At 46.2% G+C, this 22711-nt stretch overlaps 1 protein-coding gene across 2 annotated transcripts in view; it reads left to right on the top strand.

Annotated features, from left to right (window-relative positions):
- GAB2 (GRB2 associated binding protein 2) overlaps nucleotides 1-22711 on the top strand; it is a 154623-nt gene that overhangs the window by 31805 nt on the left and 100107 nt on the right. The window lies entirely within an intron of this gene.

Raw genomic sequence — 22711 nt, 5'->3', positions numbered from 1 at the left:
CATTTATTCACACATCTAAGTTCCATCTCTAATTTATTTATATAAATTTTATATTTAAATTTTTTCCCAGCCCTCAACACCATGCCAGATATTTGATGCGGTCCTCTGGCCAAAAAGTTTGGAGACTCCTGCTCTACAACAAGGTATACTAAAGACATACCTTGATCTAACAGAGCAACCCTATGTGTATGTACTCAATAGTAAGTTTCACTGAGTTGGATGGAACTTATTCCCAGGTAAGTGTGTGTAGGGATTGTATCCTATGCTGGTCTACTCAGAAGCAAGTTCTATTATAGTCAATGGGGCTACTCCCAGGTAAAAGTGAATAGGATTGTAGCCTATATCTATTAAGTACTTGCAAGCTGTAACTAATCTAAAAATGTCTAACCCATCATAAAAATCCTTATATAAATGATCTGACCTTTACGAAAATTATATTTAAAAAACCCTCGCTTTGTCTAGTGTACAAAATCGCAACTGGTTCTGAGGAAAGATTAATTAGGGAACAGATTAGTCTTCGTTATTTTGCAAGGTGGCAGATGATGAAATTTAGAGTCAGTTCACACCTTATCTGAGAGGAAAGAGAAAGCGTGATGCCAGCATGTTTTTGGTAGGCATATGGGTGCTGCTAGTCTTTATCTAGTAAGTTGCATTATCTGTAATAATCACCTGTTGCCTCTGGTTTGCCCACAAGTAGGAGGTGAAGGCATATCATCTCCTGCTATTGTTTCCTTGCAACTTTTATTCAGATACACACTGTATAGCTGAGATAAGTGCATTAGCATTTCCCTTTGGTCTGCTCCATTCTTCAGTGGTTGCCACTTGCAGGTGGCATGGAAATCCTGACATTTAAATTTCATGTTCTCAGGTCAGTGCTAGATGCTTGTCCGCCTCCTTGTAGCATGCGCTTTGGGATCTTTTTTCCCTGCCTCCTTTTTGTTAAGAAAAGAAATGACACTTCTGAAATGTTGGGTTGAGATCCGTGAGGCCCCACAGACTCCTGCAATTCCCAGGTCTCTTCCCTGGTGAGATCTTAGCGTCTCCTGGTACATCTACACCTGGTTCCAAGTGTTGTGTTGCTTCATCTTGTTTAGTGTTGTCTTTTGGTAACCCAAGAAATGGCATCATCAGGGTGTGCAAATGTCCCGTCTTTGTGGAAAGCTGACACAAATTTGGAGTTTAAATATTTCCTTGCCTTTAGTACAAATGAGTTAGATTAATGTCTTCCATACATGCTATTGAGGAATATATATAGGATCTCCTCCCCCTGCCAAATGCAGGTTCCTTCAGCCAGGAAACATAACATTCCCTTTCTATAGGAAGGAGATTATCCAAAGACAGAGCCGACAGGAAGCATTTCCTCTTCCCATCAGGATGTTTGCCTTTATAGCTACAGCCTTTTGTTTTCCACTGCCTTGTTGGAAAAGATGGTTCAGATAGAGGGTATTTTTTTCTTGTTTTTTGAACGCCGGCTATTGCAAAAGTTCACTGACTGCTGCTCCACTTTGCAGGGAGCAAACAGCTACACAGTGGTGTCGCTGGAGGGGTTGCAGAGTGGCCCCTTTCCCTGTACTTCAGAGCCATTCTGGACATTTAAGAACATAAGAACATAAGAACATAAGAACAGCCCCACTGGATCAGGCCATAGGCCCATCTAGTCCAGCTTCCTGTATCTCACAGCGGCCCACCAAATGCCCCAGGGAGCACACCAGATAACAAGAGACCTCATCCTGGTGCTCTCCCCTACATCTGGCATTCTGACTTAACCCATTCCTAAAATCAGGAGGTTGCGCATACACATCATGGCTTGTACCCCATAATGGATTTTTCCTCCAGAAACTCGTCCAATCCCCTTTTAAAGGCGTCTAGGCTAGACGCCAGCACCACATCCTGTGGCAAGGAGTTCCACAGACCGACCACGCGCTGAGTAAAGAAATATTTTCTTTTGTCTGTCCTAACCCGCCCAACACTCAATTTTAGTGGATGTCCCCTGGTTCTGGTATTATGTGAGAGTGTAAAGAGCATCTCCCTATCCACTCTGTCCATCCCCTGCATAATTTTGTATGTCTCAATCATGTCCCCCCTCAAGCGTCTCTTTTCTAGGCTGAAGAGGCCCAAACGCCGTAGCCTTTCCTCATAAGGAAGGTGCCCCAGCCCCGTAATCAGCTTAGTCGCTCTCTTTTGCACCTTTTCCATTTCCACTATGTCTTTTTTGAGATGCGGCGACCAGAACTGGACACAATACTCCAGGTGTGGCCTTACCATAGATTTGTACAACGGCATTATAATACTTGCCGTTTTGTTCTCAATACCCTTCCTAATGATCCCAAGCATAGAATTGGCCTTCTTCACTGCTGCCGCACATTGGGTCGACACTTTCATCGACCTGTCCACCACCACCCCAAGATCTCTCTCCTGATCTGTCACAGACAGCTCAGAACCCATCAGCCTATATGTGAAGTTTTGATTTTTTGCCCCAATGTGCATGACTTTACACTTACTGACACTGAAGCGCATCTGCCATTTTGCTGCCCATTCTGCCAGTCTGGAGAGATCCTTCTGGAGCTCCTCACAATCACTTCTGGTCTTTACCACTCGGAAAAGTTTGGTGTCATCTGCAAACTTAGCCACTTCACTGCTCAACCCTGTCTCCAGGTCATTTATGAAGAGGTTGAAAAGCACCGGTCCCAGGACAGATCCTTGGGGCACACCGCTTTTCACCTCTCTCCATTGTGAAAATTGCCCATTGACACCCACTCTCTGCTTCCTGGCCTCCAACCAGTTCTCAATCCAGGAGAGGACCTGTCCTCTAATTCCCTGACTGTGGAGTTTTTTCAGTAACCTTTGGTGAGGGACCGTGTCAAACGCCTTCTGAAAGTCCAGATATATAATGTCCACAGGTTCTCCCGCATCCACATGCCTGTTGACCTTTTCAAAGAATTCACCCAGTCAATATGAGGATAATTGAAGTCCCCCATGACATTTGCCTCTGTTTTGTTCCCATTCCTGCCTGGAATGGTTCTGAGGGGGAGGGGATGCTTGCATGCTGCGGTGAGGCTCCCTGCAAGACTTAGTGCTTTGACCCCCCCCAGCTATGCCACTGTGCTGCTCATTTCTATTTGCCTATATCAAGGAGTAAGCAGAGCCAAATGGGGAGCACTACCTAGCAATTAGCCACTGTCCTTTCTCTCGTTCTTTCCCTGAACTGTTCCACTGGCCAGTCTGGGAAGTACTAAGGAAACAAGATAGCTTTTGCTGCCACCATCCAAGACCAGACAGGGGAAAGCTGCCTTTGGAAACCCTCTTCCCCGATTAGTAAGGAGCCCCTAAATCTGAGGTGGAAGGGGAGGTCCCACTTACAACCAGGTTGTAAGTTTGGGGGTCATGAATTGAGACATACAAAATTATGCAGGGGATAGATAGAGTGGATAGAGAGATGTTTTTTTTCCCCTCTCACACAACACCAGAACTAGGGGACATCTACTAAAATTGAGTGATGGGAGAGTTAGGGAAGACAAAAGAAAATATTTCTTTACTCAGCATGTAGTTAGTCTGTGGAACTCCTTGCCACAGGATGTAGTGATGGCTTCTGGCCTAAATGCCTTTAAAAGGGGACTGGACAAATTTATGGAGGAAAAGTCCATCATGGGTTGCATGCCATGATGTGTATGTGCAACCTCCTCATTTTAGAAGTTGGTTACCTCAGAATGCCAGATGCCAGGGAGTGAACCAGGGTGCAGGTCTTGTGTGCTCCCTGAGGCATTTGGTGGGCCACTGTAAGATACAGGAATCTGAACTAGATGGGCCTGTGACCTGATCCAGCAGGACTGTTCTTATATTCTTAGTGAGACTGAGGTGATCTGAGAAGCATGTCAACCTTCTCTCTTCTCAGTAAATAGAGGTCAGGCAGATAATTGGTAAAAATTAAAAAGTCTTTTTTAAAGGACTGAAAAAAGAACAAATGAAAGGGGAATGCGAAGGGTTGAAAAGCAAGATGCGTAACAAAATTAAAATAGGACCAACCAAGATGAGTGGTTGGCAGAGCGCTTAAGATGAGTGGAAAATAAAATGAATTCCTTGAACCTTGTAGCTGCATACTTTTTCTCTATCTTTATGTGCATTGATCCAGGGGTCTGGACCCTACATCCACAATTCAGCAAAGCTGATGGGTGTGCTTTTTACTGAAAACAGCAGCTCCCCATTAACAAAGAGACCCTGGCAACAGCCCTAAACAGCTGTGTTCTAGGGTTGATGCACTGTCAGCCCATCCAATGCAGACACTTGATGTGGGGTGCATTATGGTAGTTTGCGAGGGGTTTGAAGGAGTGGTGAATGTGGAATGCCTTTCACTCTGAATGTGCTGCCATCACCATCTTCCTCCAACCTGCCATTACCACAAGCCACAGTGATTGATTCCCACTCACTTGAGCAAGAAACAGATCATTCCCCTCCTTATCCTGTGCTGCTGTGAAAACTGGAAGTGTGGGACTTCTGGGTTCCATGGCCATGTGCAAGGAACATGATAAGAATTTCTGGCTCAGAGTCTGGTGATGCCCCTGGGTTGATGCCATTGGGTCGTCCAATTGGATGGTTTATGATTACCGGAGCTGCTTTACCTGCCCCTGACCTTGTCGGGTGGGCTGGTTTTGACCCAGTCAGCCATCCCACGCCAATCTCAGCAAGAAGTCTGGCCAGAGTCATTTGTTTAAGGGAAATCCAGTCAGGATGACTCACAAACCACAAAAGGCTTGTCTGAGCTGCCACATGGGTCTTCCATAGTGGTGCTGAATTGAAAACAGACAAGGTCTAGGAGAAATTACCAGGGAGGGGCTAGAAGGGTCAAAATATAAGGGAAATTCAAGTATAATTATCAGTTTTGGCTCAGTTAACTTGCAAGAAAGGAAGCCTAGAATTGCGGCCTTATTTTAGTTTCTGGTTTATGTTGTCCAGCAGTGGTGGGGCAGGTGCAAAATGCCCCCATGATTGCCTGTGGATAGACAAGGGGGAATTTTCACACACCTCTGTGGCTTTCCATGCTGGTGAGGAAGGGGCTGCCTTGGTCTCAGTTGAATAGGTGTTGGTGGACCTAGACTATTGAGAGACTTCCAAGTGGAGTCAGCTGTCAGGAGAGATGCAGCTGCCAATTAAAGTCTGAGTGGGGGGGGGCACTGCCCCTGCCAGAGGAAAAAAAAGGATGACTACTTTTTTGGGTCAGATTGGGTTCGCAAAACACGAGAAGCTGCCTTGCAACGGGTCATGTCATTGTTCCTTATAACCGACAGCAGCTCCCTAAAGCTATAAAGCAAAGAGGTCTTCCCCAGCACATGCTGCCTAAAATAATTTCAGCTGGGGGTGTGGAATTGACCTGGGACCTTCTACAAGCAAGAAATGGGCTCCATTTCTGGAAGCAGAATTCATTGATCATTTATTGAACACATGAAAAACCCTCTGAGAAATTTCGCTTGTCTAACAAACTTAGAGCCTAATCTTATGTCTCCGCTTCAGTGCTGGGTGTCTTAAAGCTCTGTAAAGTGCTCTTTGGCATCCAGTGAGTAACTGGCCTCTTCAGGAAGGTCTGTGCCATCCTGTGGGTCATCCTGCCCAACAGCTACCAGCGAAGTTAGGTTTGTGCCAGGCAGTGGGAGGGCGGTCTGAAGGCAGGGAGGGGATGTTTCTGGGCAGGGAAAGGGTGGAATAGATAATGGAAAAATCCATTACATGGGGGACATGATTGAGACATATAAAATTATGCAAGGGATGGACAGAGTGGATAGGGAGATGCTCTTTACACTCTCACATAACACCAGAACCAGGGGACATCCACTAAAATTGAGTGTTGGGAGAGTTAGGACAGACAAAAGAAAATATTTCTTTACTCAGTGTGTGGTTGGTCTGTGGAACTCCTTGCCGCAGGATGTGGTGATGGCGTCTGGCCTGGACGCCTTTAAAAGGGGATTGGACAAGTTTCTGGAGGAAAAATTCATTACGGGTTACAAGCCATGCTGTGTATGTGCCACCTCCTGATTTGAGAAATGGGCTGTGTCAGAATGCCAGGTGCAAGGGAGGGCACCAGGATGCAGGTCTTTTGTTATCTGGTGTGCTCCCTGGGGCATTTGGTGGGCCGCTGTGAGATACAGGAAGCTGGACTAGATGGGCCTATGGCCTGATCCAGTGGGGCTGTTCTTATGGAATCGGGGATGGATTGGGAGTGGCGGAGACAGTGGAGCAGGCCTCCGCCGCATCCTAACCCCTGTCCTGGGCCTGCTAGCATTTCAAGGGGCTACCCGGTTCTGCATAAGCTAAATAGCTGGAGCAGATCCAAGTCCAGTGAGCAGGCTGGGGCACTACACAGGGTAAGGGAACAAATGATCCCTTACACCCTCCTGCCTGCTCAATTGCAGTTCTAGATACACTGCAGGCCTGGTGGCCCCACTGAACCAACACTTCATGGGATTGGGCTGTCATTTGGTTCCCTTAAAAATTCATTGCAACAATAGTCTGAGTAACAGGAGTGATTGGGGAAGAAAGGGAGAGTCTGTGCAGATCAGATATTGAAGACCTGGTCTGTGAGACTTGTGATAAGAACATCTCTTCCACCAAACAACCCACCCTTTGCCACTCTTTCTAACACTCTCCAAGTCTCGGAAGGAAAACACCACCCTATGGAGAGAACTGAAATTGTGCTGACTTCTGACTTCATTTGAAAAAGAGGGCAAAGTAAAGAATTTGCAACAAGGGAAAGTCCGGGAAAACAGTCCAGGGCATTTCTTAATGTCCAGAGAAGGATGGGAGGAAAAGCCTTTCCTAAATATAAACAGGCTCTTGAACGCAGTCAGGAGATGGTCCTTGCTGAAAGGGTGAGGTCAAGTTTGACAGCCAGTTGATCATGGAAGCCTATTCTCTAGAGCACACCCAAAGCAGCCCCTTCATTAGCAGGAGATGAATTGATCCAAAGAAAAGCAGACCATTTTTTTTTTTCCATCTTCAGTCTCCATTTGTTGAGTGAAACTGGATACATGACAAAGGGTGGGGGCGGGGAAATGGGGACGCTGCGTGTATGCCCATTCTGTGGAAGTCTGACATCACAGGTTCGCTTTGGAACCCTGCAAGAGAAATAAAGCCATGTTCTGCTTTGCTGAAGTGGAAACTCCCCACTCGTGTCTCTGGCAGAATGAACACTTAGTTCTGGTAGTTTGCTTAATAAATCTGGTTTATTATACCCTTAGACTTGAGCTCGTAGTTCAAACCAAAGCTATTTATACTTTGCCTTCTTGCCATTGAACCGAGGCAAATTTGTGAAAACAGATCCATCAGATAGTGAAGGTCTTGTAAGGTGGTTTAATTGCAGCACAGCAAACAGAACAAAAGTAAAGATTGAGATTCACTATTCAGCGTTAAAGCATCTTTAGGTTGACTGTGCACTCTCTATGCATACTTACTTTGGAGTAACCCCATCTGAGCACAGAGGGATTTTTGATCTGGCAATGCATCAAGCTTGGGCCGTGTCTTATAATTCCTGAAAATAAATTAAACTTGAATAAATGCAAATGCTGAACTTTTAAAATTTACTTAATGTATATGCTTGCCTTTTAATATAAATATTTCCTGGGTAACTCACCGTATAAGAGAACACTAACAAAATAACAATAAAACACTTTTTTTTTTAGCATTTAACAAATTGTAGCAGCAAAGCCATCTCATAGAAAATCTGGGGAAATAAAAATGTCTTTACCTGGTGATGGAAAGAAAGTGGCACTCCTTGTAGGCTTACAAATTAAACGCACATTATTTTAAACCAGGGCTAGGCAGAAGGTAGGTCAGGATCTCCTGGTAGGGCTCTAAGGTAGTGGTTCCCAAACTGTGGGTCAGGATCCTCTGGTGGGTTGCCACCTGATTTTTGATGGGTCACCATCAAAGGGTGATGGAAAGATCAGATAACTAGTTGCCTCAAGCCCTGAGGCTATTCAAAAATCAGATACTGATTACCTGCTAATCAGCTGCTAATTACCTTGCAAAGAGCTCAGCTCCTGTAGTTTGCAAACATGTATAAATACAGGGAGATAAATGTTTGAGGATCTTTTTTCTGGTTAGTATTACTTATAAATAATAATATATTATTTCTTTCTAGATCTCCTTTCTAAAAATCTGGTAAGCCTAGGTGGGTCCCAATAGAGTGTCATTTTAAAAAGTGGGTTCCGGGTGCTAATAAGTTTGGGAACCACTGGTCTAAGGATCCAATCCTGTCCAACTTTCTTGCACCATTAAAGCCTCAGTGCAGTCCTGAGGTAAGGGAACATTTGTTTCCTTACCTTGAGGAGGCCTCCGTTAATGCTCTCCCCACCACGGGATACAGCAGGTGCCCCATTGGCATGGCTGCAGCAGCACTGGAAAATTGTTTAGGATTGGGCCTTGTGGCTTGCTCTGCACTAGTAAGAGTTACTGCCTCCCAGTAGTTTAACAAGGTGAAATAAAATTGTGGGTGTAAAGATTTCTCTGGCTGTCCTTGTGATAAGTGCTTCTCTTAGCCTCAGTGTTCCTCACCTGTAAAATGGCTGTGTTTGACCAGCCCTTTCTGCAACTCACCTGGCCCATTTTGTAACTTTATGTTCAAATCCCTGATGCATAATAAAAGCATCCATAAGAGGTAGTTTTCTACCTGTATGTACAGATCATCCTATTTCAACGTAAACTGTCAAAGGACTACTGAGAAGTAAATTTGTTTCAACTCTAGGAAGTTGTCATGGCAGTGAAAGGCGCAGCTTTCCTTTCTGTCGCTCTCTTTGGATCTTGGTATGGCCTATGTGACATGATCCAGCCAAAGTGAAGCACTGTGAAATTCCATCCATTTCAGTGGAAGACAGTGGCATCACTAGGGGTTCGGGGGGGGGTGCAGGCCACACTAGGTGACATGCACTGTGGCGGTCATACCAGTACTCGCCAAAAATTTTTAAATCTTGGTATTTTTGAATAATACCATCATGTTATATATAATCAATGTATGATTTCATGCAGAATGGAAATATCTCTATTCTATCAACAGTTATAGCCAAAAAAACCCAGCAGGGGTGAGTTGAGGGTACATCACCAAGCCCACTGTGTGGGGCGTTACCCCGCCCAGTGCATGATAGGAAGTTCATCATGGGGGGGTGGGTTTGACGTGCTGGCCTCCCGGGTGACACAAACCCTAATGATGCCATTGGTGGAAGACATTAAACACATGCTTATTGGGACTTCAAAGTGCTTAACTTTTGATTGGCCCACATACCATGCTGTTCTGTGCGTGGTGGAGGAATACATGAAGTTCATCTCGTCATGCAATTCAACAGTCCTCGAACTCCTGTGTAATAACATTTGTTCAGTCCAAGCTCTTTCCAGTTAAGCAAGCCTGCTTCTCTCACTACCTCCCCCTTGCCCCCTCCTTTTTTCTTTTTTGCTCTACATTTTATTTATCCCAATTTTGCAGGGTTCACACCCTCTCCAGTTATGTACCAGACGAAAGCGCTGACGGCAGTGCCTGGAGCTGAGCTCCAAAGGGGCCAAAAGTGGTGGATATTATGAGTAGAAACTGGATTAGACTAAAATCAGTTGGAAGTCGTTTTGTTGGTTCTGTGGCCTTGTGCTGGGATCAAAAGCACTCATTCCCCCACTCCCTCCTTTTGCCCTGTCAGTAATAAGGAGGGTTCTGCACTATGCCTGAAGGAGCATTCGTGCCTAAATCAGTTTGGAAGTGGCATTTGACTTTCATTTGCGAGGACCTTCATTATGTCAGAAGGCCAGATGCAAGGGAGGGCACCAGGATGAGGTCTCTTGTTATCTGGTGTGCTCCCTGGGGCATTTGGTGGGTCGCTGTGAGATACAGGAAGCTGGACTAGGTGGGCCTATGGCCTGATCCAGTGGGGCTGTTCTTATGTTCTTATGACCTGGTTGGTTAACGCTGCACAACACTGCACGGGGTAAATGCTGACTAAAGTGGGATAATTTGTGTGGGAGGTGGGAAAGGGAAGGAATGTGCAAGCCTCCAGCCTATTTTGATCTCTTCCCCATGGTCTGCACTTACTGTATGTATTTGTTTAATATCCTCCCTTGCCCTTGGGAAGTTCAAGATATCATCTACTGAACAGAATTCCCAGGCAGCGCAGGCCCATCTAGGCACTGAACAGACCCAGTCTTGCTTAGCTGCAGCAAGACTGTGGCATTGTGTACCTTCAGATCATGCCCTGGGATCTTGTAACAGCAAGACAAATCCAGTCCGGCTTTCTCCCTGACCACAGGGCTGCATGGTGGTGGTAGTTTCACAAAGAGTGATGGCACAGGGAACCATACAGTAGCCAATGGAGCAGCCCAATCCTAACTAAATCCCCAGACTGTGATCCAGTACCAGCACGGCTTCCTTTGTATCCTGTGGATACAATGTGGCATGGCACACCAGTTGAAAATCTCTCTGTTATAGACCAGTGGTCATCAAACTCACAACTACTATGCGCTGAAAAACTGGTCCCCGGACTGGAGCTTACAGTTCCACCACAGCACTGCATTTATTCTAAGTTGATCAGGGCACAGGGATGTTCTGGACAGTCACATCTTCTACCCAGTGTCCTGGAAGGCTGTGCAATAGGACATCTGGGTAGAATGGCAAGATCTGCGCTTAGGGTGGAAGGCTTTCCCGAAACCCCAGATCCGGTCCATGGACTGTTATAGACCCTGTGGAGATTTTTGGCTGCTGGAGCAAGTCTAAATTGACCGGGGAGGGTGGATCAGGCCTAGGAAGGGGTCAAGATTTGGTGTGCATCACCACTGCCAAACCTTCACCCCTCCTGGATCTTTTTTTGTTGGCATCCTTTAGTCTCAGCTGCCTGTGTCATGCTCTGAATGGTGGTTCTGGAACAGAGTGTCCTCTCCAGTGCGCGAAGCCTGGGTAAAGTGGGTATGGAGGATAGGCTGTTACCCATGCAGCAAATCCCCCCCTCTGCACGTCGCTGAAATGGTCCAATGGAAAGGCAGAGGCCAATACGGTTGGTTCCAGCGGCGTCGCAGGAGTTGCCGGAACGTGACTGTGTTCAGCCATGAACTGCCTCAGGGACTCCGGCTCCGAATTTTGCCTCGAGGTTGACTCCTGAAGCCCTTTCCTTAACTGGATGTAACCACAAGGCAGTGGAGGTTTGGGATCAGAGTTTTCCTTCTCTCAGATGAGCTGCCTTCCCAGGCTAACGAGTCCCATCTACCCGGTGGCTGTTTAGTCACCTCTTAGGACAAGTACAGCCAAACTGAGGGCCTATTCTTATCTTTCCCCCAATCCTGTCAACGCCCCATTCTGCTCACCCCTCACTCTATTCAACCTCCTCCCTGCAATCCTGTGCACCAGCTTACTTGGGCCAGCAGATCTTTGGCCATCTACTGTAGCATGGGAGGCCACTCCAGTCTCCCCACCAGTGGGGCTGCTGCAAGCACTGGTGAAGGCTGCTTGGTGACCACTGCAAAGCAGCCTCTGCTGGTGCAACACTAGTTATGTCGGCAGCCATGGGGTTTAGGATTGGGCTGTGAGTCTTAAGCGGTTTCAGATCTGCTGCGAAAATAGGGATGGCACTTCTAGCAACAACTCCAAAAATGAAGATAGATCAGGATAGTGCAGCCAAATAGAAAATGTGCGGCTCTGGGATGCGCCTTCCTTCTTAGCTTAAAGGGCCACACACACTCCCCAGAACTACACTTGCCCCCACCAACAGTCCTGGCAGGACTGGTTTTTGCTCCTTCAAAACCTGCCCTCTTGTGGTAGGGAGACAGAGCCTGGTAGGCAGAGTTCAGGGGGATTTAAGCCCTCCTCTGCCTGTATTGGAGCAAGTTGCGTGCTTGGCACTCTGTGCTTTCGCATTGCTTGTCAGTCATGCAGGCACCACTTTGCACCTTTTGGCTTTGTGTCCAGCTACAGTACAGAGGACAGCACCGAGTGGCCAGAGCCTGGCTATGTGTGAGGGGCGGAGTCTGATGAACATGAGGCGGAGCTAAGAGCAAAAACTCCTTTTGGTTCTGGCCCCTTTTCCCCAGATGGTTGGCAACCTTCAGTCACGAAAGACTATGGTGTAAACCTATAGTACCCGGTATTCCCAGGCGGTCTCCCATCCAAGCTCTAACCAGGCCTGACCCTGCTTAGCTTCCGAGATCATGGTATAAGCCTACAGCACCCGGTATTCCTAGGCGGTCTCCCATCCAAGTACTAACCAGGCCTGACCCTGCTTAGCTTCCAAGATCAGGCATGTGCAGGGTAACAGTTGACAGGATTTGACACATCGCCTTGGATGCCAGGAAGTTTCGGTTTTACTTCTTTTCAGGGAGGTGCGGTGGGTGGGGAGGCAGGGGAGGCAGAGCCTCCCCACCGGAATCCTTCAAAAAGCACTGCCGCCATGTGAGGCGTGTAAGCATTCACAACCCATGTGCAAAAGTGCATGGCTTGTGAGTGCTTGCACCCCTTACATGGCAACGGTGTTTTTCGAAGGACTCCAGTGGGGAGGCTCTGCCCCCACCCATCCACTGCATGTCCCTGCTTCTTTGGAAAATCCTGCAATGTCATGTCGAGCTCTGAGGCCTGACAGTCCTCTTCGTGGAGTGATCACCATGTGGACCTTCTTACTGCCTAGTTGTAGACCTCTGGAATCTCTTGCCTGGTCCTTTTCCTTTTCCTCCTCCAAATGGAAGGTCTGTCATCTTGCGTTTTGTGGGTTGTCTCCCCCCCCTTCCTGTTTCTCTATGCCGTTGCAGTCTACCCTGCTAGGTAGTTGCCTAAGGTTACCCAGCGACAACAACGGGGCTGGCAGCTGTGTCTTCCAAGGAATTTGGGAGGTATTTTAATGAATATTAAGTGTCTCCACAAAGATGCTCCATTGTAGCGGGTGGTTTGCAGTTGCCATGGTTACAACTTGCATGGTGGGAATCCATAAACGCTTCCGTCCATTTATTAAGGGACACTTTAAAAAGAAAGAAAGAAAGAAATCCTTTTCATTGTGCAACTTTCTCAGAGAACGGCCTTCTGAAAGCGCCCTGCGATGTAATTTTAGATCCCTTCCCATAATTATTTGGATTGAAAGGTCAGCCCTTCTAGGAGTCAGGAGTGAGGAAGGGATAAAAGTTGGCAGCTTCCTAAGACCTTTGAATTCACGATTCCCCCTCCAACACTGAAACTCAGCAGAATCCCAGCATTTAAAAAAATCTCATGCATTTTATCTTGTGTACAAAGTTGTATTTAAAAATAAACTCTGGTGGGAAGGTCGTCATCCACCTCCTCTGTATTTGTTTTGGCCAGAGATGGCCAGTCACTTTCCTAGAAAAGGTCCCTGGGTCTTAAAAACTCGTCGGGAATGTGATGGTTGCTGAGCAACTGCCCCTTGCTCCGTGCCCAGGGAGCTGCCCCCTGAAGAGACACTTGAGAGCCTGTAACTCAGATAAGCGACTTCCAAACATGCTTCAAACCGTTTCTGCCCAACGTTGCATATACGCAACAGGGATCGAATGTGTACACCAAAGGGCTGGGCAGAAATGGGTTAAGGACCTTCTTGTGCCATCGATCCAAGGGTGAAGAGTGGGAAAAGAGTATACAGTATTCTTTTTTCTGTTTCCAGTTTGCTTTAGGACTTATAGTAGTGATTTTAAACATTTTTCTTCTCATGGCACACCGACCTCTGTGGTGTTCTTCACCTCTTGGAATGTCACTTTCCAGGAGATGCTTCTGGGTTATGAGGCTCTACTACTGAGACAACCGTCTGTAGTAATGGTCTGTCCTTCCGTAGGGCTGGTGGATGAAGGGGGCAGACAATTTGTTACTACAGACATCCTTCAGTCTCGGAGACTATGGTATCGCACTCTGAATAGTGGTTCTGGAACAGTGTCCTCTCCAGTGCGCGAAGCCTGGGTAAAATAGGTATGGAGGATAGGCTGTTACCCATGCAGCAAATCCCCCCTCTCCACGTCGCTGAAATGGTCCAGTGGAAAGGCAGAGGCCAATACGGTTGGTTCCAGCGACGTCGCAGGAGTTGCCAGAACGTGACTGTGTTCAGCCATGAACTGCCTCAGGGACTCCAGCTCCGGATTTTGCCTCGAGGTTGACTCCTGAAGCCTTTTCCACAACTGGATGTAGCCACAAGGCAGTGGAGGTTTGGGATCAGAGTTTTCCTTCTCACAGATGAACTGCCTTCCCAGGCTAACGAGTCCCATCTACCTGTCTACTACAGACAGTTGCCCTAGAACCAGAACCACAGAATCCAGAAGAATTTTTTAGTGATTTTGAACCACTGTGCTCTGAATTCCCACTGCACACCGATGTGCCATGGCACACCAGTTGAAAACCTCTGTCTTATAGACCAGCGTTCTCCAAAGTGGAGACGTCTCAGGTGCGGACAGAGCTTACCGTTCCACCTTGGGTACTCTCCATTCTGCCTCAGATTGCCCGCCCGTCCTTCATGGCATCCAGCTGCTTCCAGGGTCTGTCACTTCAGCAGGCTTTGTGCCTGAATTTCTGGGTATGCACAGCTGGCTGCTGTGAAGGTTAGGGGCAATCTGCTGCAGAATGGCCCCTAGGCAGAATGGTAAGCTCTGTTTACCCCGGGGAAAGGATTGCGGCAGGTGTTTGATCTGGCCCGCAGACTGGGGTTTGGCACCCATTGCTGTAGTCTCACAGCCCTGATGCTCTGGTGCAGTGCAGCTCAGGAGATAGCTCAGTATCCCCTTGGGATAAGGGGATATACTTCCTTTCTGTGAGAAACCCCTTACCCCATGTAAAGGCCCAACCATCCCTATGGGGCTTCTCAGATCCATGCCAGCTATTTAGCTGGTGCAAATCTGGGAAGCCCGGTGTAGCACTGGGCAAGCTGGGAGCGGAGTACTGGCTTTTCAGACTTGGCTGACGCAGTGAGTCTTTACTAATGGAAGTTGTAAAAGATTGGGTGGTGGTCATGTGGGCCTAATGGGCTGGGTTCTCACTGCCACTGATGCTGAACACAATGTCATGGCTAACTGCATTATTTGCTAATTCTCTTCTCTCTCATGAGGGAGAGGACCATGTCAAATTGCTGATTTATTCATCTCCTGTCTGTTGCTGTCAGAAGATGATAAGCCAGGCTTCCATCCTCATTCCTGCTGCTTTGTGTCATTTTATTACAGCCCCTGAAAGCAGGAGCCTATCTGTGTGAACTTAGTCATGTTGTGTGCCCACCCACTGTCTTGTCTGATACAGGAAAATGCAGGATAAGGGGAAAAAATGCTCACAGGTAACCTGAGACCCCTCAATTTAATCCCACTATGCCACATTAGGTGGAACACTCCAGAAAGATGGAATGACATCAGATGACCTCATGAAGTTGTTGCAAGGATTAATGACAGCAACTAGAATAAAGCGTGTAGCTTGTGAGTAATAATAACTTATAAAAGGTGGTTGAGTGTACAGCATACTAAAGATTTAAAATATCATGAGCAGCATAGATTGAGTGTACAATATAAGGAAAAATCATTCACTCTTACAGGGCACTCCTACTCAGAAGTAAGTCCCATTGTGTTTAGTGGGACTTACTGCCAGGAGAGTGTGTATACTATGTGTGTTTCTCAAACTATGGGTCGGGACCCACTAGGTGGGTTGGGAGCCATTTTCAGGTGGGTCCCCATTCATTTCAATATTTTATTTTGAATATATTAGACTTGATGCTCCCATGATATGTGACTGCATTTGGGGAAATGTTACAGACCTGTACTTTTAACAAGCTAATACGTATATTCTTTTAACAATGATAGTCAATGGGACTTACTCCTGGGTAAGTGTGGGTAGGATTGCAGCCTAGGATTGTAAAAACTTTTCCTGTTTTATGATGTCACTTCTGGTCATGACATCACTTCTGGTGGGTCCTCACAGATTCTCATTCTAAAAAGTGGGTCCCAGTGCTAAATGTGTGAGAACCACTGGTGCATAGGATTACGTCCTCAATTCAACAGTTCTTAAACGTATCAAAGTTCCTCCCATGCACTGCAACTTCAAAGTCTTCTGCAAATAACATCTGATGCAAATAATTCAGTCAGTGTCTATTATTTCTCTGTGTTCATTCAGAACTTTTCTAGCATTGTTCTCATCCTAATAGTCCCACTTCCTCCCTGGGTAGTTTCCAGCCTCTGATTTTTTTTTTTTTAAAGAAATTCTTATTACTTGTTTTTGTATCTTCAGTGTATTCAAATTCCTCCTTTGCTTGTTTTGCGGTAAGTTTACATGTGTTTGCTGGAGTTTGTGGGCTTTTTATGTTCTTCAACAGCACAAGTGATCTTAACACTTGGAGATTCCTTGAAACTGATGTTCCACTGTGCTGGTGTCCTTGTGGACTGGTTTCTGACTTTTCCGTCCTGTGAAAAACATGTTATTGAGTTGTTACTGCAGTGTTAGATAACCTTTAAGATTTCTGAAGGCGTGTGATTTTAGAAGTAGGCTACTTCTGAATGCCAGATGCATGGGAGTGGCAACAGAATGAGGATCTCTTGTTGCCTTGGGTACTCCCTGAGGCAGCTGGTGGGCCACTGTGAGATCCAGGAAACTGGACTAGCTGGGCCTTTGGCCTGATCCAGCAGGATTCTTCATATATGTCATTAGACTGTGGAACTCCTTGCCACCTGGTGGGCCACTGTGAGATCCAGGAAACTGGACTAGATGGGACTATGGTCTGATCCAATGAGGCTCTTCTTATGTGATCCTTGCAACGCAACCTCTCAACTTCCTTTAGAAGAACCCTCACATTTCTGAGAAACTTCCTCTTTTGCATCTTAATCTAACTTGTTGAATATCCTGAAGAATTTTCTTCTTGCGTTGTGGTTACTTTTACAAAGCATTAGATTCAGGCCATAGTCTGTATTGTCATGATTCCTCTTATATATTTCTTTGCATCCCTATTCCAAGGTGCAATTATATATTGTGCCTAGAAGTTTTGTCATTATCCTCATTTATGCCATCTGTTTGGAGGTAGTTGAAATCAACCACTCTTACTACGTTCTCTACAGTAGTTACATAAGAACATAACAACAGCCCCACTGGATCAGGTCATAGGCGTGACATTTGCTATCCTCCAGTCTTCTGGCCATTTTGAGGGACAAGTTGCATATCTTAGTCAAGAGACCAGCAACTTCATTCTTAAATTCCTTAATAACTCTTCGGTGGATGCCATCAGACTTATTGATCTTTAATTTATCAATGAGGTAGTTACCTCCCTAATTTCTTTTTGCATTTCAACGTCACCACCAAGGTTTTTGTTCAGACTGTCATGAACAATGCAATAAGTGTTCTCATGACAATATGTCCATAATGCTTTATTATGGCTTGGATTTTCTACTCATAAGAACATGAGAACAGCCCCACTGGATCAGGCCATAGGCCCATCTAGTCCAGCTTCCTGTATCTCACAGCGGCCCACCAAATGTCTTAGGGAGCACACCAGATAACAAGAGACCTGCATCCTGGTGCCCTCCCTTGCATCTGACATAGCCCATTTCTAAAATCAGGAGGTTGCACATACACATCATGTCTTGTAACCCGTAATGGATTTTTCCTCCAGAAATTTGTCCAATCCCCTTTTAAAGGCATCCAGGCCACATGCCATCACCACATCCTGTGGCAAGCAGTTCCACTGACCAACCACACGCTGAGTAAAGAAGTATTTTCTTTTGTCTGTCCTAACTCTCCCAGCACTCAATTTTAGTGGATGTCCCCTGGTTCTGGTGTTATATGAGAGGGAAAAGAGCATCTCTCTATCCACTTTATCCTTCCCGTGCATAATTTTGTATGTCTCAATCATGTCCCCCCTCAGGCGTCTCTTTTCTAGGCTGAAGAGGCCCAAACGCCGTAGCCTCTCCTCATAAGGAAGGTGCCCCAGCCCCGTAATCATTTTAGTCGCTCTATTTGCACCGTGGTTTGGACATGAGTTTTTTTCTTTTAAACTTTCTTATTTTTTGGAATCCATCCCTTATTTTTTGCACAGCTTACCATTATCACCAGCATGAGCTGCTCTGTCCTTTCCCATAGATCAGGGGTGCCCAAACCCCAGCCCTGGGGCCACATGTGGCCCTCGAGGCATCTCAGTGCGGCCCTCAGGAAGCCCCCAGTCTCCAATGAGCCTCTGGCCCTCCAGAGATTTGTTGGAGCCCGCACTGGCCCGACGCAACTGCTTGCAGCGTGAGGATGACTGTTTGGACCTCTCACATGAGCTGTGGGATGAGGGCTCCCTCCACTTCTTGCTGTTTCAGGTCTGTGATGCAGTAGCAGCAGCAAAGGAAAGGCCAGCCTTGCTTTGTGCAAGGCCTTTTATAGGCCTTGAGCTATTGCAAGACCTTGGCTCGGTCATGTCGTGAGAATGGATGATGGGCGGATCCCAAAGGATCTCCTCTATGGAGAACTCGTGCAAGGAAAGCGCCCTACAGGTAGACCACAGCTGTGATACAAGGACATCTGCAAGAGGGATCTGAAGGCCTTAGGAGTGGACCTCAACAAGTGGGAAACCCTGGCCACTGAGCGGCCCGCTTGGAGGCAGGCTGTGCAACATGGCCTTTCCCAGTTTGAAGAGACACTTGGCCAACAGTCTGAGGCAAAGAGGCAAAGAAGGAAGGCCCATAGCCAGGGAGACAGGCCAGGGACAGACTGCACTTGCTCCCAGTGTGGAAGAGATTGTCACTCCCGAATCGGCCTTTTCAGCCACACTAGACGCTGTTCCAGAACCACCTTTCAGAGCGCGATACCATAGTCTTTCGAGACGGAAGGTTGCCAACTAAAACATCCATTCATATAAGTTCATCTTTAATATATTCATTTATGTAAATTTATTCAAATTTGAAATGTAAATTAATTCTTTTTTTTCCCCTGGCCCCCGACACAGTGTCAGAGAGCTGATGTGGCCCTCCTGCCAAAAACTTTGGACACCCCTGCCATAGATTAATAAACCTGACCCTGTCCCTATTGGATTTGTATATGTTTCTTGTCACCCTTTTCTCCCCCCCCCAAAAGTCTGTCCAAAATGGGGTCATCTCCCCCCTCCATTTTGCTTCTAAGCTGTGGAATTATAGTCCCTGTGAAACATGTCTTTGACAAAGATTTATCTTGTCTCTAAAAGTTATTTATCTGAAAAATCTACCAGGATACAACTAAAATTATATCAACTGCCCTGACCCACAGACTCTTGACTATGAAGAAGCTATCATTGTTAGAACAGCACTGGTCAAGGAAGAATAATGGCCATGGTGTGATTTTTCTTTCCCTGCCATGAGTATGTGGGAATTTGTCCCAAACATGATTGTGTTTATGCTGGCATTGAAAATGTGGTCATAAGAGTTCCCTTTTTTGAATTTATTTGCTTCCATAAAGGTTTGCTAGCCAATCTGCCCACACATACCCTTGCTGAATCATTTGCAGTCTTAAAAAGTGATGACCAGCTTTTGTCAGGTTTTCTTGGTCATCTGCAGGCCATTCTTCATTTGCCTTGTATGATCAGGTGAGCTGTCTTAGTCCAGCGAGACCCACACTGGTTCAGTGCTTAGGGTCCTATTGATTCCACTTAATCAGACTGGGTTTTGTGCATTTTTCCACCCTGAATTATTTTGGATGAAATGACCAAACCGTTATGAAAAGATCTCTCCTTATTTGCTTTAATAACTATGGAGGTCAAATATTTAATGCCACTATAAAAAGCAGTGGTGTTTATGACTTGTGAGGTCTTGAGTTATTTGAAGGCTCACAGTTATTTTCAACCCAGCAGACTATTAATAACACTGGCAGCAACTTTAAATGTCAGAATTTAAGCCTTCTCTTTCTACAAGCCTAGAGGGGCAGTCTTCTGCCTATGACTGAAGTGGGGAGAAGTGAGGGGGTCAGCAAAATGCACAGCACAGAGTGGAGAAGGATGAACTCAGACCCAGCAGGTGGGATGCAAAGAGTGATGGTTTGGATGTTCTTGGCAGGATCGGGTTAGGAGGTGAACTGGGGCAGAGTCTGGCAAAGGACAGACAAGCAGGTACAACAAGGTCTCTAAATAGACATGCACACATGCTCAAATCGGTCTCCTGTAGGAGAGATTGGTCTATGTGAAACCTGCCCCACTCCCCCACCTTTATGTATCTTGGGGCTGGATGCGGCTGCCTGGGTTATTGGCAGGAACCTCAGCCCAGTTGATGTCTATGCTGGCACACCTACTGCTTCCACCATTGCTCTTAAGGCTGGTAGGTGATTAGGTCTGCACTGTTTCGGCAGTGGTGGCATAAGCACTCTATCCATCCCCTACATCAGGGGTGCCCAAACCCTGGCCCTGGGGCCACTTGTGGCCCTCAAGGCCTCTCAATGCGGCCCTCAGGGAGCCCCCAGTCTCCAATGAGTCTCTGGCCCTCCTGAGATTTGTTGGAGCCCACTCTGGCCTGACGCAACTGACCTCAGCGTGAAGGTGACTGTTTGACCTCTCGTGTGAGCTGTGGGATGAGAGCTCCTTCCACTGCATGTTGTTGCATGTCTGTGATGCAGTAGCAGCAGCAAAAGAAAGGCCAGCCTTGCTTAGTGCAAGGCCTTTTATAGGCCTTGAGCTATTGCAAGACCTTCATTCATTCATATAAGTTCATCTTTAATATATTCATTTATGTAAACGTATGTAAATTTATTCAAATTTTAAATGTAAATAAATTCTTTTTTTCCCCGGCCCCTGACACAGTGTCAGAGACGATGTGGCCCTCCTGCCAAAAACTTTGGACACTCCTGCCCTACATCAATTTGTATGTCTCTATCATGCCCCCCCTCAGGTGCCTTTTTTCTAGAGTCTGAAGATCCCCAAACACTGTAACCTTCCTCGTAGGGAAAGTGCCCAGCCCAGTAATCATTTTGATTAATCTCTTCTGCAGCTTTTCCATTTCCAGCATGTACTCAACCATTGCGCTGTGGCCCTACACCTATGGTCAATACTCTGTATATGGTAACTTCATATGTTTCCCTAGTTGATGATTGTGAAAATGTCCCTCCACTCTTTTAAAACTGTTTTTCTCTTTCCAAATCTCAAAAGTAGACTTGGAGAAAACAACTTGGGTAGGGACAATGGGAAACAGAACTCACAAGTTCGGAGAGGGTTAATTAACCCTCTCCCATCTGTGGATACAAATCTGCCCCCTCGAATTTGGTTCGTGGGCAGGCCAGACATATTCAGAAAACACATTTGCCAGAATAATATGCGCAACCACCCTTATGTAGAGAAGTTTTCGGCTGGACATTTTCAAATGTCAAGTTTTTTTAGCTTCTTGGCTTTTGTTTTGCAAAGGGCTTTGGGGCTTCTCTGGGAGGAGATGCTGCAAAGAAAGTTAATATTAGGTCATCTAAACCCTCTCTCAGCCAGACAAGATTTGTTCATGGTGATGTTATTGGCTCTCCTGATTCCAAGAGGGTGACATGCGAAAGCTCTCCTGCCCCAGGAGGTGATTGTGTGCTATAAGATTTCAGTGGTATGCAGCACAAGCTTGCCAGCGCTTAGGACTGTCTTGCCGCTGTGAGATACAGGAAGCTGGACTAGATGGGCCTATGGCCTGATCCAGTGGGGCTGTTCTTATGAAATTTATGATTCTTCTCCTGAATCTTTTATCTCATTGTGGAATTCAGCAGCCTGAGAATGTTTTAAAATTAGTTTCTAGATAGTTTTGGAGTTTCCAGTTAGTTTTGGAGTAATTGGCCTGTAGAACTCCTTGCCACAGGAAGTGGTGATGGCGCCTAGATGCCTTTATTGGCATTGGACTGGACAAATTTCTGGAGGAAAAGTACATCACGGCTTGCAAGTCATGGTAGAGGTAGGCTACTTCAGATTGCCAGATGCAGGGGAGGGCACCAGGATGCAGGTTGTGTCTCATAAGAACATAAGAACAGCCCCACTGGATCAGGCCATAGGCCCATCTAGTCCAGCTTCCTGTATCTCACAGCGGCCCACCAAATGCCCCAGGGAGCACACCAGATAGTTTCGTTGTCTTGTGTGCTCCCTGAAGCATTTGATGGGCCACTGTGAGATACAGGAAGCTGGATTAGATGGTGCATGCTGTTCATCAGCTGGTATACAATTAAACCCATGAAAACATACATTAATAAATTTTTTAAACACACCCAAATGAGTCAGATCCACCTAGCAAAAATACAACAAGGAAAGTGGAAGTCAGTCTGAGCTGACAGTTACCAAAGGCCTCCTGGAACAAAGGACTCTAAATGCTTCTGACAAGTCAGCAGGGAGGGTGCAGTCCAAATCTCCTTGGGCAGAGTATTGGTTCCTCTGGGGGGTGTGGGCTGCCCCAGGTGACGTGCATGATGGAGAGGCACCACTAGTGAGTGGCCAAAATGGTAATCTTGGTATTTTTGAATAATACTGTCATTTTATATATTGTTTGATGCAGACTTTAATGCGGAATGCAATGAAAGAAACCATGTTGAAATATCTGTATTCTATCAAAGTTATAGCCCCCCCAAAAAATGAAAAAATGAAAACACAACTGCTTTATGTAACAAAAAGTGGATTTCTTTTTGTTACTCAGAACTGACCACAGAGACTGATTGTTCCAAGAGCTAATGAGGTGTTATGATGACACAGCAGAAAACCAATAAGTATAAGTCAGCTCTCATTTCCATATATTAGAGCAGATACTAGAATTCTTAGGACCCAATCCTATCCAACTTTCCAGTGCAGATGCAACTGCAGTGCAG

The sequence above is a fragment of the Tiliqua scincoides genome, chromosome 3, assembly GCF_035046505.1.
Source record: "Tiliqua scincoides isolate rTilSci1 chromosome 3, rTilSci1.hap2, whole genome shotgun sequence".
Classification (NCBI taxonomy): Eukaryota; Metazoa; Chordata; class Lepidosauria; order Squamata; family Scincidae; genus Tiliqua; species Tiliqua scincoides.
The sequence above is the reverse complement of the archived record's forward strand: the minus strand, read 5'-3'. Positions and strand labels throughout refer to the sequence as shown.